Source organism: Furipterus horrens, unplaced genomic scaffold (genome assembly GCF_987537825.1).
Source record: "Furipterus horrens unplaced genomic scaffold, mFurHor1.1.pri manual_scaffold_3, whole genome shotgun sequence".
NCBI classification, from domain to species: domain Eukaryota; kingdom Metazoa; phylum Chordata; class Mammalia; order Chiroptera; family Furipteridae; genus Furipterus; species Furipterus horrens.
The window spans coordinates 158900620-158918124 of record NW_028327173.1 but is presented as its reverse complement, the minus strand read 5'-3'; the positions used below and the strand labels follow the sequence as shown (position 1 = coordinate 158918124).

General features: G+C 35.4%; 1 protein-coding gene across 1 annotated transcript in view; it reads right to left on the bottom strand.

Annotated features, from left to right (window-relative positions):
• UNC13C (unc-13 homolog C) overlaps positions 1 to 17505 on the bottom strand; it is a 496691-nt gene that overhangs the window by 35802 nt on the left and 443384 nt on the right. The window lies entirely within an intron of this gene.

The following is a 17505-nucleotide window of genomic DNA, read 5'->3' as shown; positions in this document are numbered from 1 at the left end:
CTTGATGCGCACACAAAATTCCTTCTCTAAATCATAGGTCTCTGTCAAGACTTCTCTTTTCCACCTAGTATTCCTTGGATAACAAATCTCTTCTTTTGGGAGTTATGGAGGCCTCACTCTAATAAGATCAAGGAATAGTCCAGGACCTGCCATATTCCCACACTAATATGTGCTGCCTTGAAATGACCCTCTTATGGTCCTGTGCTTACCTATGTTATACCTGGTGAGTTATCAAGACATTCTCAAGGCCCAAGTCTCTTATTAGAACAAGGGGTTAATAAATAGCATATGCCTGCTAAGTTACGTCTATTAAATCTCTTCATAAAAACAAACAAAAATAAAACAACAAGTGCTTGTTTTGGTGAGAATATGGGGAAAAGGGAACCCTCGTGCACTGATGGTGGCAATGTAAACTGGTGGAGGCACTACAAAAAACAGTATGGAAGTTCCTCAAGAAATTAAAAGTAGAACTACCATATAACCCAGCAATTCTACTTTTGGATATTCATTTGAAGAAATCTAAAACATTAATTCAAAAAGCTATATTCACCTTTATGTTCATTGTAATATTATTTACGGTAGCAAGATAGACAAATGGTTAAAGAAGATGTGGGACATATACACAATGGAATATTATTCAGTAATAAAAAAGAATAAAATTATGCCATTTGCAATAAGAGGGATGAACCTACAGAGTATTATACTAAGTGAAATAGAGAAAGAAATATCATATCAGTTAATTTATATATGGAATCTAAAAAACAAAATAAATAAATAATAAACAAAACAGAAACAAACTCACAGATACAGGGAAAAAACTGATGTTTGGTTGCCAGATGGGAGGGCGGTTGGGGGATGGGTAAAAAAGGTAAAAGGGATTGACAACAATTTATTTGGTATGGTTTAACATCTGACAACTGTAGGATCATTCACTCTCTTGAGGTTCTTCCAGAGTCCTGGATTTGTAATGGTAAAATATCATTGGAGAGTCTTATTTTTCAAAACTTGGACAATCTCACCAGAGTTAGATAAAAGCTTCCTACCTTTTATACGATTGTAGAGAAAAATGGGAAGAATGACTGCAAAGAACTACTAAGGAATTTTAACTTACATTGTAGGTTTATAAAAGATACAAAAGCAAAGCAAAAAAAGGGAGAGTCAAATATAGAGAAAATTGCTCAGGCTTTATCATTTCATGGTTGTACTTCTGAAACCATCATAAATACTCATGCTTAGCAGAAAATGTGCTGGAGATGGACTTTTGACACAGAAATTTGTGCTGTAGTCACGGCTGATCTGTCTGTGTGGTCTTTAACCTCTCCCAACCTCTATTTTCTCCACTGATAAGACAGGAATGATAGTATTTCTCTACCCAGGTTTCTGTGAGGATCACAAAAGATAATAAATACAGATACATTTGATAAACTCTAAAATCTGCTTTTATTATAAGGTCTGATTATTATTACAAAGTGCTTAAACAGACAGAAGTAGGATGGTGAGAAGAATAGTAGAATAGGCTGTTTTGGGTTTGGTTTTTTTTTTTTTTTTGCAGTAGCACAATTGCTGATTTTTTATTCAACAAGTATTTATTGAGCATCAGGCACTGGGGGTACAGAAATAAACAAAACAAAGAACCCTCCCACTGTTATTGAAGAAAAACAAACTTTTCCAATTCATAAGTTTGTGTGTCTTAGTTTAGTCAATATTTATAAATAGCACTAGGAATCATCTATACCAGATAGATTTTTAAATAAGATATTTTCATAAACAAGTATTTAGTATTTGGGAATGTTGTACACTATGTCCATTAGCAAATTAAAACTTAGGAAAAACTGTTTAGCTCTTAATTTTAAGTCAATGCTCCCCAAACAAATTTGACCATATAACCTATATTTTTATTTCTCTATTTTTGCATTATATCCTCTATAATCATTCTAAAGAACAATTGGGAAACACTGAGCTATTCTTTATCTGGTAGCTCTTAAGAAGAACAACTCAAATAGCCATTTGACTTATCCTAACAGCCTAATGACCTTTGTGTCCTCTCAGAGGCTGGCCTCTCTACAATATAGCAAACATCTACCGAGTGCCTGATTGGTAACAAATGCTTTATGAATATTTTGACATAAAATTTAAGAGCTGAATCTTTATGCTTAAAGTAGCATTTGATATGGAAGCAGCCAAATTTTTCTAAAAGTAGAAAAAAACAATTTTGGAAATTTAGTAAAAATTATAACATCAAGTCAACAGAAATGTACTTCATTTTTATAACTAAAATTTTACAGTGCTTAAACTAAATTAGGATACATTCACTAAATTCTTGTAGGAAAACTTTAATAAACCTTTCTTAGGGGTGCTTTCTTTAGCTTGATTCCATAGAATGTAAATCTACCTAAGTCATATATGTCTCTGGAGAGAATAAAATTGTAGAACTGTACTCAGGACCTGCACAGGTTTTTTACTCGAGTTTTTAAAATCCCCAAGTAATCTCATAGAATCTTACAATTAAAGAAGACTTTAGAGGCTAAAATCTTCCCCTCATTGCATGATTCCTTTTTACAACATTCCTGGAAAGCTCTGACCAGTTCTAGCTTGGCTATATTCTATCATGTAGACCTCACTACCTAAAAAGGCATCCCATTCCTTTACTGATAGTTCCACTAGTTAGTACTTTCGTTTTTGTTTTGTTTTTTTAACATTAAGCCAAAATCTATTGTGCTGAAATACATCTAATACCTCAATTTAAAAAAATCATTATTGTGCACCATGAAAATTAGATATAATTAGAAAATGGCTCATATTATAAGCTGTATGTAATATTATTTATATAGAATCAGAATAAAAATTTTGTATAATGTTTTTGGTGTTCTAACATCTGATATCATAAATGTGAGCAGTCTCCTGTGAGATCTCTGATACAATGCTTGAATACATTATTCACTAATTTATTTACTCGAATAATATTTTGAGTTATTATGTGTTAGGCAATAGGATGCTAGACTGCGAGAAGATAAAACTCCAGTTGTTTGTTATAATTATTGCATTTCACACAGCTGGGGCTCTCTTGCCCCCTTCTGCAATGCCTTAGGATTGAGATAAATCTATAAGCCTAATAGTTTTCCCTCCTCTTCCATGTTTTCCCCCAGACATATCTGTGGGGTTTATAAGCAGAGGACTCCAAGCCTCAAACTAAGATTTCATGGAGGGCCTGAAGCAGCAGGAAATTGGACTTGGAGGTGCTGGGGAATGTCTTTTGTGCAGAGGACCTCAGCCCTAAAGGTGGAGAAGGGTTTGCCCTCTCATCCTTATCTCCTAATGAACTTGGTAGGATCCTCTGGCACACAGCTGCTGCCCTTGGCTCTTGCCTGTCTCTGCGCATCCACTGCTCCTGCCCGTGCAACACCTCATAGATGACCATACTACTCACCCTTGGTGACCTTTCTCAGTTGGCCTCTTGAGTCATTGTTGTGTATGTGCATGTGCATAGCAGAAGGCAGCTCTTCAGAGCAAGTCTGGGACCTAAAGTCATTTGATATAATCTTTATTTAAATTCCAGTTCATAAGTGAAAAAAAAAAGTCCCTCACACTAAAATTTATTGGCCTCTTGTAGCCATCTTCCTCATGGGGACAAGTTAACCGAAAGTCACAGAGCAGCATGTTTGGCATGTGATAGAGGAAAGAATCTTTTAAATGTAGCACTTCTGGTAGAAAGAATGAGCAAAGTTGAAATTGGCATATTTATATGCCATTAAAAATGCAACTTTTCAGTAAGTATTCTCATGTACCTCTGGATTGAAATTTTAGACTAAGTAGCTCAAACCCTAACCAAGTCAGCTAGAATCAGTTATGCTGGATATTAGTTCAGTTGAAACACTCAAACCAAACCCTAAATATACAATTACAGCTGCTATTGAATACATTTCCTTCACTGAAAGTTCTTAAAGTCATTTTCATATTTAATATTTGTTTGCTGTGAGGAAATCTGCTAGGTATTTCATTTAATTATTTTTAAGAGATTAGGTAATTAGTAAAATGAATAGAACATTATTTTTCAATTTCTTTACAATATCAAGAACAAGTCACTTGAAAATTGAGTCTATCTGAATGAACCAAAGAATAAAACAAATAGAGCTGTCCAAGAAATTTAAATTATTTCTGAAGAAGAATGTTATGCATTTGCATCGCTCAAAGTACTCTAAGAATGAGTAGTAAAAAAATGTATTTCCATATAGTTTTCTTGGCAAAATTAGAGGTAGAGACACAGTTGCCTTAGCCAATATAAAATAAATTAAATATCACTAATTTCATACTTAAGAATCCATTTATAAAGCACCAATACTTACTAGATACTAGGCATTATTCTAAGAATTTACATCTATTGATTCATTTAATATTCTCACCAACCACGCTCAGGGATACTATTATTATCATTTTACAGATGAAGGAATTTAGGCATAGAGAACTAAATAAGTGGCAGAGCCAGGATTTGAAGAAAATAATATGATCATATTCGCAAAGGAAAGTTCACTTTAGTTGAGAAAATAAACAAACTAAAAATATATTAACATTTTCTTTGTATGTCAGCAGGTAATGCTTTGGGGTCTAGGGCTATTAGATCAACCATCTTATCTAGATTCTCTTCGATATCTACCCTTTAATTCTGCCTGACCCTGGAATTAAAACAAAACCCATCTTCTTGAGACTAAAGACTAAACTATTTCATCCATGGTGGTCAGTGCCCAGGACCAATTTTATTATTTTCTGAAACTTACTACAAATGCACAATGAATAATCATCTTTTTTTTCATAAAAAAAGAAAAAAGTGGTGGCAGTCATTAAAACATGTCCAGATGGACCCTTCTTCAAATATTTTATTATTGAGTACATTGATATCATACATGAAGAGGTCTACTTTTTTTGCCATCTGCATATAGAAAAGGTGTGCAGGGTAGAGAAGTGGAAGGTGGGGAGCTGGATGGAGGAGGCTTAGTGCCATCTTGCCTTCATTTACCCTGCCCCGAGCTTGGTTGTCTGAGGAGAGGGATGCCTGGTGGGATGGACTCCATCCTACCAGAAATGCCTGAAACCAAGGGGGTGGGTAGAGGCCTTGAGGACCAATGCAAAAATATTTAGTTTTCAAGTTACTACTTAAATATGGAAGTTAAAAAACTACAAAATCTTTTTAAATATTGTAAATCCATACTCTGTCCAGATTTCCTTTTACACTAGTCATTCTGAGTAATGTGTAGTGTATGAGTTGTTCGGTGGTAGTTTTCAAGAACCGGGAAAGAAAGTAGAAAGCTTTGTTTCTCAAGATAAACTCTGAGTGCATAGGTAATTTCAGGCCACATAAATGTTTCATAGGTTTTCTGAATTGTCTGGTAGGAGTGGAATTCTGTCTTTTAATATGTCATGTCACTTCACAGATATCTGTGTTCATTCAACATGACGCAACAGTCTGAAAGGGAAATCTAAGTTTGGTTCCCAATCAACAAGCTTATAAAATCTATAACAGTAGTACACAATTGCTGGAAGGAAATATTTTATCTGGGTATCTTCTAGCTATGCAGGTATGTAAAATGAATCTATGAATGATTCAATGTTGAGGGAATAAATAAATTAATGAATGAGTGACTGGGATGCTAGCAAATTATTATTGATTGATGACTTTGATGATCTGTATAACCTAGTTATATCACTTAGTATCTAGATGACTCCACTTCTATATTTTCATCTACCTAGCTCCTTTCTTCCCAAAGATTGGAGAAAATATTGTTTTACACTCCCCGATGCCAGGGAAAATATTAGGTATTATATAACTATCTGTTGAATTATTACCTGTAGTTCCCAATCTCTGTTACTTTTGTATCCACACAAATAATAAGAGGCTCTATTAGATTTTATTACATCTTAATTCTGCTGGTCACATGAGATAACCAGTGGTAAGCTGATGACAATGAATTATGACTATAGAGCAAAGCTGGTTTTACTCAGGTGTCCATAGCATCACCCTAAATGTTTGGAAACAAACAGCTTTCTGATAAAAGCATTGGTTAGTGGGTTGGTTAGTGGCAAATGCTCTGTGTTTGTATTTGGAAGAATTTGGATTTGAGCCCATTGTCACCACTTAATATCTATGTGACTCTTGCAAATCACCCAGTATGACCTTGGAAATGGGTGTAGTCTTGTCTTCCTTATAAGGTCAGTGAGAAGATCAAGTGGAATACAGAGCTGTGCTTTATACACAGGACATTTGTACAATAATGTTTGTCTATGATTTACTAATCTTGCCATCTAGATAACTGTATAAGTACTGCTACAATGCAATTTAGAGCTAGAATAGACCCAGTGTGTTCTAATACTACCATAAAAACTTTATATTATAAACATATATGTAAACAGCCAAGCTTTCCACAGAAACTGGCTTTTAAGTCCTTTATATAATATCATTCATGAAGAAAAAGTAAACTGAAAATAATTGAATGTAATCCCTGTTGTTTTGAATAACAGATAGGGATCAAGTGTCTCGGTATCTCTATTACATTAAGAAAGCAATCCTTTTTAAGGAAAGCTAAAATAGGAGGAAAATGTGTAGGCCTGAATGTTAACTTTGATGAGCATGAACTTGTTTTTGTTTTTCTTTTATAAAGACCTTACTTTGAAATTTCACATTTTTTTATTGTTTTGTTTTATTTTTTTGTGTAGTGTACATGAGGATCTTTCTTTGAAGCTGTAAAACACAGGCTTCATTTAGAAAAGAACGTATTTATTGACTCCATATGCTTTCTGAGTGCTCTTTTTATCTAGAGGTTTCATGCTGGAAAAACACTGTTTAAAAAAATGTCTTCGCTTCTAGTGCTTAGGGATAACTGAAGGAGAAAACTACCCATATCTATTCTTGGAAGTTAGTTATAAAGGGCTTATGGAGGTTATGGGGCAGCTAGCTGTCTGCAGTTTTCAATTAATGTCATTGACCCCATTGGTCAGAAAACCTGTTCTAAGTGGGAAAAAAAACTGAGATGTTATGGCTCAGTGGGTCTAGCGAATTTGTACTGCATTCTGCTTGCTTGACTCGGTGATTAGGAGAATGTTTTTCTGACATTTCAGTTTGTCAGTATTTCCAAAAAATTCCCAGGCACCTGATTCTAACCTCTTCCAATAAAATCTAAAGCAATAATAACAGCAATAACAAAAACTTTGAAGAGTATCATAGTTACTCACAATAAGAAAATATTTTGTGCTTTGGCTGGTGTAGCTCAGAGGATTGAGCACTGGCACGTGAACCAAAGGGTCATTGGTTTAATTCCCAGTCAGGGCACATGCCTGGGTATGGGCCAGGTCCCCAGTTTGAGGTGTATGAGAGGCAACCACACATTGATGTTTCTCTTCCTCTTTCTCCCTCCCTTCCCCTCTCTCTAAAAATAAATAATATCTTTAAAAAATATTACACAATTTTGAAAAAATCTGGTTTATCAATGACTTAGCTTTTACTTATTTTAATCAATGCATTATATAATCTGTTGGATAAATGTCTTCATAAAATAATACTTATACATTATTAAATTATATATATACATATAATGTATATGTGTATGAAAATATAATGTGTGTGTAGATCCCACTCCAGACAATTATCTTAGCCACAGAGAAATTTTGAGATCCTGTGAATCTTAAGGAGAAAATTTAATTGGGCTGTTTATTCCAGCTCACAGATTTAAATCCAAAGCCCTGAAAGACTTCAAAACCTACCACTTTTAATTAGTTATACCTGTGTATTCAGTTAAACTAATTTACTTTGCATAGCAAGGTATGTTCTTCATATTTCCTTTCAAAGGAAAATAATTAAAAAAATACCTGGATGTTTTTAAACAATTGGGAAGTGCAGAACGTTATAAGCAGACAGAAAAAAAAAGCATCATAATTCCATCACACAGAAATAAATACTTATTAATTTGGTATCTAAAAGAAATTTAGTATCCTAAATCTTGACTAACTGAACAAGATTTATTTCACTAGTCTTCATCTATCTCACTGCTGAGCTACATCTTGAATCTGTTCACAACTCTCCATCACTGTTCCCACCAGCCCAGCCTATAACTTGTCTGTCCACTTCTGTCTTGTCGCTTTTCAGTCTTTTCACACACTATACCCTTGCTCAAATCACCTAAATGGCATCTATTACTCTTGGGTAAAATGACCATCTCCAGAAAGCACCCAGAGGCAGTGTGGAATATCAGATCAATAATCCAAAGACCTCTGAATGACCTTGCAGGGTTGTTCTGAGACTCAAATGAGAAAAAAGTGTTTGAAAATGCCTATAAACTCTAGCAAGCTGTGAGTATGTGTGGTTATTAGTTATACCTTTAAATGTAATGTCAAGTGTAAAGTGTTATTTTTTTTTGTTTTGATTTAAAAATTCTTTCATTTTGTTAAATTTTAGAAAAGTCGTCGTCGGCAGCCGTCCGTCTCGAGAGACGACGGTGTAGCTTCTTAAGAGTCTATCTGCACCGCCGAGAATGGCTGTGCAGTCCCACTCGGGAGTGACATGGTATCTGTCTCCTCCCGTGTTGAATCGACATCTTGCGATGACGCTGAAGCTACAGAGCCTGGGCAGGGTAATATGGAGGGTCTGCTGTTGCCCATGCAGCAGACCCCCCCTCTCTTCGCAGCTGAAGGATCCAAGGGAAAGACGGAGTCGATACAGCTTGGGTTCAGGTGCGCCGCAGGAGTTGCCGGTGTTGACTACAACATCAAACCGCCTTAGGGACTCCGGCTCCGGATTTTCTGTCGGGGTTTACTCCCTTAGCCTTTCCCCTGAAGAGGTATGCCGCAAGGCAGCGGAGGTTTTTTGGAATCAGAGTTTTCCTTCTCTGATGTGCCCTGACTGGAAGATCGAACCAGCGACACTTAGCTCGCAGGCCGACGCTCAATCCACTGAGCTAAACCAGCCAGGGCAGAAAAGTACATACATTATTTTCAGAACTATTAGAAACAATATTGGCCTTTGAGAGGCAAGTAACAGAGAACAACACTATAAGTCAAAAAACACAGTTCTAATACTACTGATACTCTTCATAGCCTTGGAATGAGATCTGGTTCTTACCCAACTGAGAAGTGAAAAGATGTACCCATACACACACACACACACAGATGTTGATTTAATATGAGTAGTATTACGAAAAATTAATCTTTCAACTATTCATGCAAAAAATGAAAATAAACAGTAAAAGTACACCTGTTCTGACTTAGACACATACTTAGATTAGTGCACTAATAATGATAATTTCTCCATTGCGTGGGATACACTTTTAAGTTTTGCAGATGATGTCACCAATGACTCCCAGTTGTCTCAGCTTGACTTCAGGTTTCCAAAGAAAATGAGGTGCTTAGCAAAGAAAACTTCATTATGGGAAAGTAAGATCTAGGATTTTGATGCCCTGGCCAGAGCAAAATGGAAATATTCCTGTAAGTGAAAAGCTAATATACTCTTTTGTTCATTCTGGATAGCTTGGTCATCAAAAGATATTGACTTGATTATTTTAACATGTTAATCTTTAATGGCCAAAATGAAAGTGTTAGCATGGAGGAAAAACTTAACAAAGCCATGAAGATTCGCCTCTGTATCAGTCAGGGTATCAATAGCAAATAGATTAAGACTCAAGTAAGGATAATTTGAGGAAGGTTTAAGAAAGTGACAGTTTATGAAGGTTTAGGTGGGGTTTTAGGGAAGACACAAGGGATAGTGGTAATACCTTTAGTCCATAAAACGTGAGGAGCAGAAGTAGCTCCAGGGATCCAGAAAGAGAGAGTTCTCTAGAGAAGGCAACATAGAACATTAGTGTGAAAGGACACAGTCAGCCTGAATGGACCATGTCAGAGGGAGCCTGGAGGATCAATACCTGACCTCATTCTTTCCTCCCACAGAGCTCCGGAGGGACTCCCTACTGGCTGAACCCCAATGGGAAAGAGGGAGTAGGAGAAGTCCATAGTTTTAATCCATACAGTTCAGCCTCCTGGGGAAAGAACAGGGAGGTTTAGGAGGAGCAAATGGAAGATATTCAGCATAACTTTCCTTTGTAGTTTACCTAGCATCTAGCACAAAGGCTAGCACTTGGTAAATGTTCCTAAAAATTAGTTTAATAAAAGGATATATGAAATCTGTCAGTGACTGACCTACACTGAACACGGCGACATATATTATTGTTTTCCTTGTTCCTATTGAGCTTCATGTTTCAGATTGATAACACCGTGATTTCAAAAGTTTGGAAAATTAGTAATTTTATTCTCCCCATCTAACTTGACATACCCCTTTATATTTCTCCAGTGGTACATTCAGTCTTCTACGTTGTGTGAAGTAGATACTGAACCATATCAGTGAGAAAACCATAAGCTTTTATTTTTTTCTAGTGGTTCTCATTCACTCACTCATATATATGCCCACTTTGGGTGCTCTGTAGTGTATAGCACAGGGTTATGAACATACTTTCAATAAAGGTTTGTTGAAAGATTTGTAATCACATCAATTCAAATATGGAGGTTATGTCAAATCACAATATTTACTTTTCTGCATTTAATTTTCTAGAATTTATTTGTTCTAAAATTCACTAAGCATCTACTTCCTATCTAGCATTGTACTGAGCAATCAGATTTCAAGGATGAGTAAGGTCCCTGTCCTTGTAGGGCTTACGCTGGAGAAGAGACATACAAATTAGCAATCCTGATGTGACTCCATGAGCTAGGGGAGTGTTACAAAATGACACTTCTGCTGGTGGGGAGCAGGATGGAGAAGAGTGGGATAGGGAGGGAAAACCAAGGCAGCAGTATCCTATACACTAACACGGCAGACTCTAGAAGAATGATTCAAGCTATGCTAGAAAGGGTTTTCTAAAAGCAGGATGCATTTTCTGACATCCAACTTGTATTCTTATAATGTAATTACTTCATTAATACTCAAAATGTGCCCTGACCATTCAGCTTGCCCAATAACTGGGGCCAGAGTAAGAAGAAATTGGGAAGCAAGGGAAGAAGATAGAAGTTTGGAGATAGAGTTTGTAGCAGACATAAAAAAATCACTTAAGAGCTGATCTTCTGAACAAAGGGAGATTTAGTCATAGTAAAATGAAAAGGAGGATGAAGTGAAACCAATTATTCAGAACTAAGGAGAAGAACGCATGGGCTGCAGAAAGTAATAATTATACATTCTGATCTCTTTGCTGATGAAAATGAGTGAGAAATTGTGGGAAGGGTACTGTCTCTGACATTTATCTACATGATTTCAGAAAATTTCTTAACCTATTTGTGATTCGATTTCCTAACCTGAGAAGTATGGATTATTAGGAGAAAGAGCATAGTGGTAGACAACTCACTTGGATCACAGTATTGTTCAACATTACTGTAAATTTATCTAATATTTATTTGCCATCTTTCCTTTGGGAAAGAATTCAGTGTACTCAGATCCATATCACATCACCACTCCTATTAAAGTTACTTTTGTGCAGCTTTTTGATGGCACCAAAGAGCCTTATCCAGCTTTGAATGTCATTAGACTGACTACAACATTGAAAGAGCAAAACCTCATAAATTCTCCATTTTCCCACTGCACCTCTAAGAAATGTTAAACTCTCATCTTGAAAGGTAATGCTAGCTAGTTGTATTCTACCATCTCAGGGATAAGACAGTGTCATAGATTTGTTGGCTGGAATTCTGGATCTCTGGTTACCTCTGAAAGGCTTTATCAGCCAAAGTGAGAAACTACTTCTGACTGTGCTTTGAGATCAGTACTAAATTGAAGATGGCCATGTGAACTTTAATATTACTTCCCCACATAAGTTGAAGACATTCCTGAGCATTTTCTTCCATAGGTGGCATCCAGCTGAAGTTTCTGCTGTATGAATACTTTAGCCCAAAAGCTCATTTCTTTGTTTTCACACCAGTTCTGCCAACTAAATATTATTAATATTAAGTTCTATATTTATGATAAGAAGATATCTTTTCCATGGTGAACCATTTTCAAAAAGTTTCTTTCTATTTGCAGAGAAATTTTCTATTGTCTGAGGAACATAATTAGAAATAATTAGTGCTTTATATATAATTAATGAATTGAAGTATATTAATAGATTTCAGAACGTGAATCAGCACTTCTCTGATTTCCATTTCAAATTAAAATACATTATACTTCACGTTAGCAGAAAACAGGTTATTAAAATGACTGAAAGGATATGAGTTAAATTTTAAGAAACTTTAAATAAGAAGGGATTCAAAAATGTTACTTCTAAAAAGTTAAAAAGAGGAAAGATCATAGAATTAAAAAAATTAATCTCATATTTTAATTTTTGTAGTCATTAAATATATATTTTTCTTTGTGAGCCAGCTGAAACTTAGACATAAAATATTCCCTTTGTGCATAAAGCATTTGAGATTTGGGTTCCTCGAGCTGTAATAAAAGCTCAGATAAGGAAACAATATGACACAGGATAGCTCAGCAATTAATCATTCTGTCCCTCATTCCAAATTGTGTTATCCATGGGAAAAAACTCTACTTAATACGTTTTAGTTTTATACATTTTCACTGTCTACTACTGTATGAAACATTCAAAGAGCCCTTGGTATAATGAAATAGCTGTCAGAAAAGCTTTTTTTATGATGAATATTGTAATCAAGATGTAATAAATGAATTTTGTATCAGCTTCTAAAACTATAAGTAACACATTTTTGATAAACAACAAAAAAGTATAATTTTCAGGCTAACTACCCAATGTAAACTACTGAATGAACTTTAAAAAGAATAGTATGTGATAATTACTATAAACATTAAATAATTCCTACTCACATTACACAAAACTTAATACAGTATTTCTGTATATTTTAATGGCATAGGGAATTTGAAGGCATTTTTAACTATGTATGTTGTCTAAAAATAGGTAGTGATATGGTGGATTTTGTTTTAAAAGCAAAATAAACTTTTTTTCTTAATACAAATATACCATGAATATGTTTAACATTGAAATTTTAAAATTAGGAGTGTAAGCATATACTTTCTTGGACAGTTTGTTTATTCAGAACACCTTTCTCTTCCTACTGCCTCATTACCCTCTGCCTTCTCTGTCTTCTCAGGTCAAAATTTCCCCTCTTCTAATATGATCTTTGTTACATCACTTCTCCCTCTTAGCCTAGTATTATAGAAGGATGTCCCAACCTCAGCACTATTGCTATTTGGAGCCAGATAAACTTTTATCATGGGGAGCTGTCCTGTACACTGTACAGTGTTTAAGCTTCCCTGGTCTCCACTCACTAGAAACCAGTGACACCACTACATGTTCCAGCTGTGACAACAAAAGCTCTTATGATACTGCCAGATGTCCTTGGTGGATAAAATGATCCTGCTTGAGAATCACTGATTGAGCAACTAGTGCATATAACTTCATGTTCATTTTGGAATATATGCCTCATTGTATGGGATGTTTTTCATTTATATATATATATATATATATATATATATATATATATTTTATATATTTTTTATTTATTGATTTTAGAGAAAGAGAAGAAGGACAGAGAGAGAGAAAGAAAGAAAAAAAAAAAGATCAATTTGTTGTTCCACTTATTTCTGCAATCACTGGTTGATTCTTCCCTGTGCCCTGACCAGAGATCAAATCCACAACCTCGACATATCAGAGTGATGCTCTAACCATTTGAGCAATCCAGCCAGGGCCTGGAATTTTTTTCAGAGGTGATGCTCAGTAAATATGTGTTAAGAGAATGCAGAGTAATATGGTGTTTTATTACTATAGTACGCTGCTAGAATAATAAACATGGTACTCATAAATTGAACTCAGTTTCATTTAAGAACTTAAGCTTCTATATCTAGTTTGGATTTATTTATTCTCCAATAGACAGAATGGAAAGAGGAGAGAAGACAGTGTTTTCCATACTGAGAGAGCTAATTGACTCATGAATTTCTAATAAGAAGCAATCCCTGTAGTTTTTTTCTTTCTTTTTTAACTAATAGAAAAAGCTGACAAAAGGGGAACCCTTTTGAGGTGTTGGCGGGAATGCAGACTGGTGCAGTCACTGTGGAAAGCAGTATGACGTTACCTCAAAAAATTAAAAATGGAGTTGCCTATGACCCAGTAAACCTCTACTGGGAATTTATCTGAAGAAACCCTAAATGCTAATTTTAAAGAATATAAGCACCTCTATATTCATTGCAGCATTATTTACAATTGCCACGATTTGGAAGCAGCCCAAGTGTCCATCAGTAGATAAGTGAAAAAAAGAACAGTGGTACACTAACACAATGAAATGCTATCAGGCTGTAAAAAGGAAGAGAACTTTACCCTTTGCAACAGCATGGATGGACCTGGAGAACATTATTCTAAGTGAAATAAGCCAGTCAGAGAAAGACAAATACCATATGATTTTACCCATATGTGCAATCAAATGAAGAAACTGAACTATCAAGCAAAATAGAGACAGACTCATAGATAGAGAGCAGGATGACAGCTTGGGGTGGGGGGTGTGGGGTGGAGGGAGCGAGCAAAAAAGTAAAAGTTCTTATGGACACGACAACAGTGTGGTGATTGCAGCAATGGGGAGGGGTAGGTGGAGGTGGGAGAGGATATAAGTGGGATTAATGCTAATGGAAAAAATGCAACAAAAATAAATTAAAAAGGAAAAAAAATGACATCAAAATCTATTGAAAAATAGAAGAAGGTATAATAGCAAGATAAGAAGCAGAAAGGATAAATAAAATAAATACAAATGTACATATGTAAGTAAATAAATAAATGGGGAGGAAGAAAGAAATAACCAAGATACAGCAGGTTTTTCTATACTTATAAACCCATTTTTAAAAAGCTGAATTTAAGTAAAAATATTTTTAAAGGAAAGTATAACTTTCAATTTGAAGATAGCAAAACATTTCAATAGTAATTGTTTTTTTAAATTTACTATTACAGTTAATTTTCTAACACAGACATACAAGGGAAAAAACAGAATAGAGAAATGGAAAAGAAAGTTTGAACAAAAAGTAGACCAAAAAGAAAATGAAGTTAAGGAAAAATTTTATGAGACTAAAAGAAGTAAAGTACGAATGTTTTAAAAAACACACTTAGATTTCTAATGGCCCAAGGTCTTTTACATAACATGGAGATCCATTAAAAAACACTTAACTAATGATTTAATATAGTTTTGAAAAATTATTTCCCTGTAGAGTATAAGTTCGAAATTAAGGGAAAACCACTTTGTTTTAATGATCATGAGGTAAATGAAAACATGTAAAATTTTTCCAATAATATTTACTTATTTATAGGTTGAATTTCACTTAATTTTGTATTTCTGACTTGAGAAATCATGGGAAAAAGAAGTCCAAGTAATGGAGATTCACTCAGACTATTTCCCTTTATACTTATCATCAAGACTATGTACACACAATGGGTAAGAGCACTGAATCTAGAGATCTCAACTAGCTGATTTAGAATCTGGCTCCCCACTTTCTAGCAACGTGATCCTGGATTTGGGTTCCCCCAGAAGCAGACCTGAGACAAGCACTCAATGGTAAATAGTCAGTCTGGAAGCGGATCCCAGGAAACACCGATAAGGACTGAGGAAGTGAGAAAAACAGAAAGTAAGGAAGCCAAAAAAGAATATGATATCAAGCCAGCCTTCCGTGGGAGAACAGAGCTCCAACTATAGGGAAACTCAGGGTTCTATGCAAAACACACTTCAGAGTCGTCCCAACTAAAGAAGCTGAATTTTACTTTTTTGTTTTTTAATCTGCCAATTTCTGTCTTTCACTGGTGAGGGCTGCTCCCTGGGGTATTAACACTGTGGCGCTCCAGTTTACCCTGAATGGATCCGAGTGTGCTCCTGTGGCTCCTCAGACAGAAACTGGCAGGGGTTTGCAGCATGCAGTACTGGCTTATACTTCAAATGTTGTATTTGAAAGTTACCATAACACCAGTATGATCTTCCTAAATTGAATGAACAAATATAAACTTTTAGATTAACAAGCATTAAATATAATAAATATTAGGATAAATATTCATATAGGGGTACTTAGTGTTGAACATTACTGGCCTAACTGCGACATTATTTACACTGGATTTGAACTCTTCGTGCTACCAGGATATCAGGTGTAAAAAGGGACCCCATAGGAAAAAACTAGGCTTCAGCTTTCTTGCTGGAACCAAATTCCAGAGGGCTGGCCACTAGGAGAAGATATTCAAGGAGCAAGAAGCTATGGAATACGCTGTATGAGACAGTCACTGAGGGGTCCTTGAAAGGAGCTGAACAAATACAATTGTCCCTAACACTGGGCCCCTGAGAAAGCCAATATTTGGATGTAACAACACAGAAAACATTGAAGACATCTCCTTTCTCTCCTTCAGTTTCTGCCCCCAAAACCACTGTAGCAGAAAGGGATCTCGAAGAGGGGAGAGCTGGGGAACACAGGATACATCAAGTCCTTTACATCTCAGGTCTTTTGGGCCTGATCATGCCTGGTTGGTGACAGTTGCAGGGGTGTGATGAGGTAGATATGGATGTTTCCAGGAGCGTGGCTGAAGGTAGCTATTGGAGAAAATGCAAAGCCATTTCATATCCATGTCTTGCCCATTTCAATTATACCCCCAAAAAAAAGCATACTCAACAGAACCAGTAAAGGAGAGTAAAAAGGAAAAAGGAAGACCAAGTCTGAAATAAAGTTACATTAAAGCAGGTGGTTACTGGGATTGCAGATCCTCTTATCTGCCACCATGTTTTTAATGTTGTCATACAATATATACTATAAAAATTAAATACATATGCCAAATTCCCTATATCAAAATTGATATGCATATGTAGTATTGTGGTGTGATTCTATGCTAAAACATGGGCTGTATGCATGTATGTGTATATATAAATGTATGTGTATACATAAATGTATAACTATAAAGCAAAACAAAGATTTTATATACTTACATTCCCTGGGAATGAAGTTACAACACTATTTATATGATGTATTAGAATTGCATTGATATTTATGAAGTTCAGGAAACCTTCAAAGGTCATAGATTCAGGGAGTCATGTTCTAAATATATCTGTATTTCTTTATAACCTCTCATGAGCTCAGCTTATTTCTCCTTTCTGGAACCATTCCAGGATGTAAACTGGGTTTGCATATGATATTTTAAACATTACCTGTAGCACCTAATGGAACACTATCAGAAGCACGAAGGTATAAACGTGGCCCAAGAGCCTATGTAGCACTTACCTGGGTATCATCTTTGATGTAGTTAGAAAAGTTAAACGTCCACAAAAAACAACAACAACAACAAAAAAACCCCACAAGTAAGTCTGGAGCATTTTCATCACAGGAAAAAACAAACCTCATGAATGAAGACCATATCCTCCTATTTACACTTATGATTTCTGTGCTTTGATTTATTATGTTCTAGAGCTTGAGCCTGCATCTGGCTCTTTTTGACTCATACTAACATTTTCAATAATCTCTCAGAAATGGCAGAT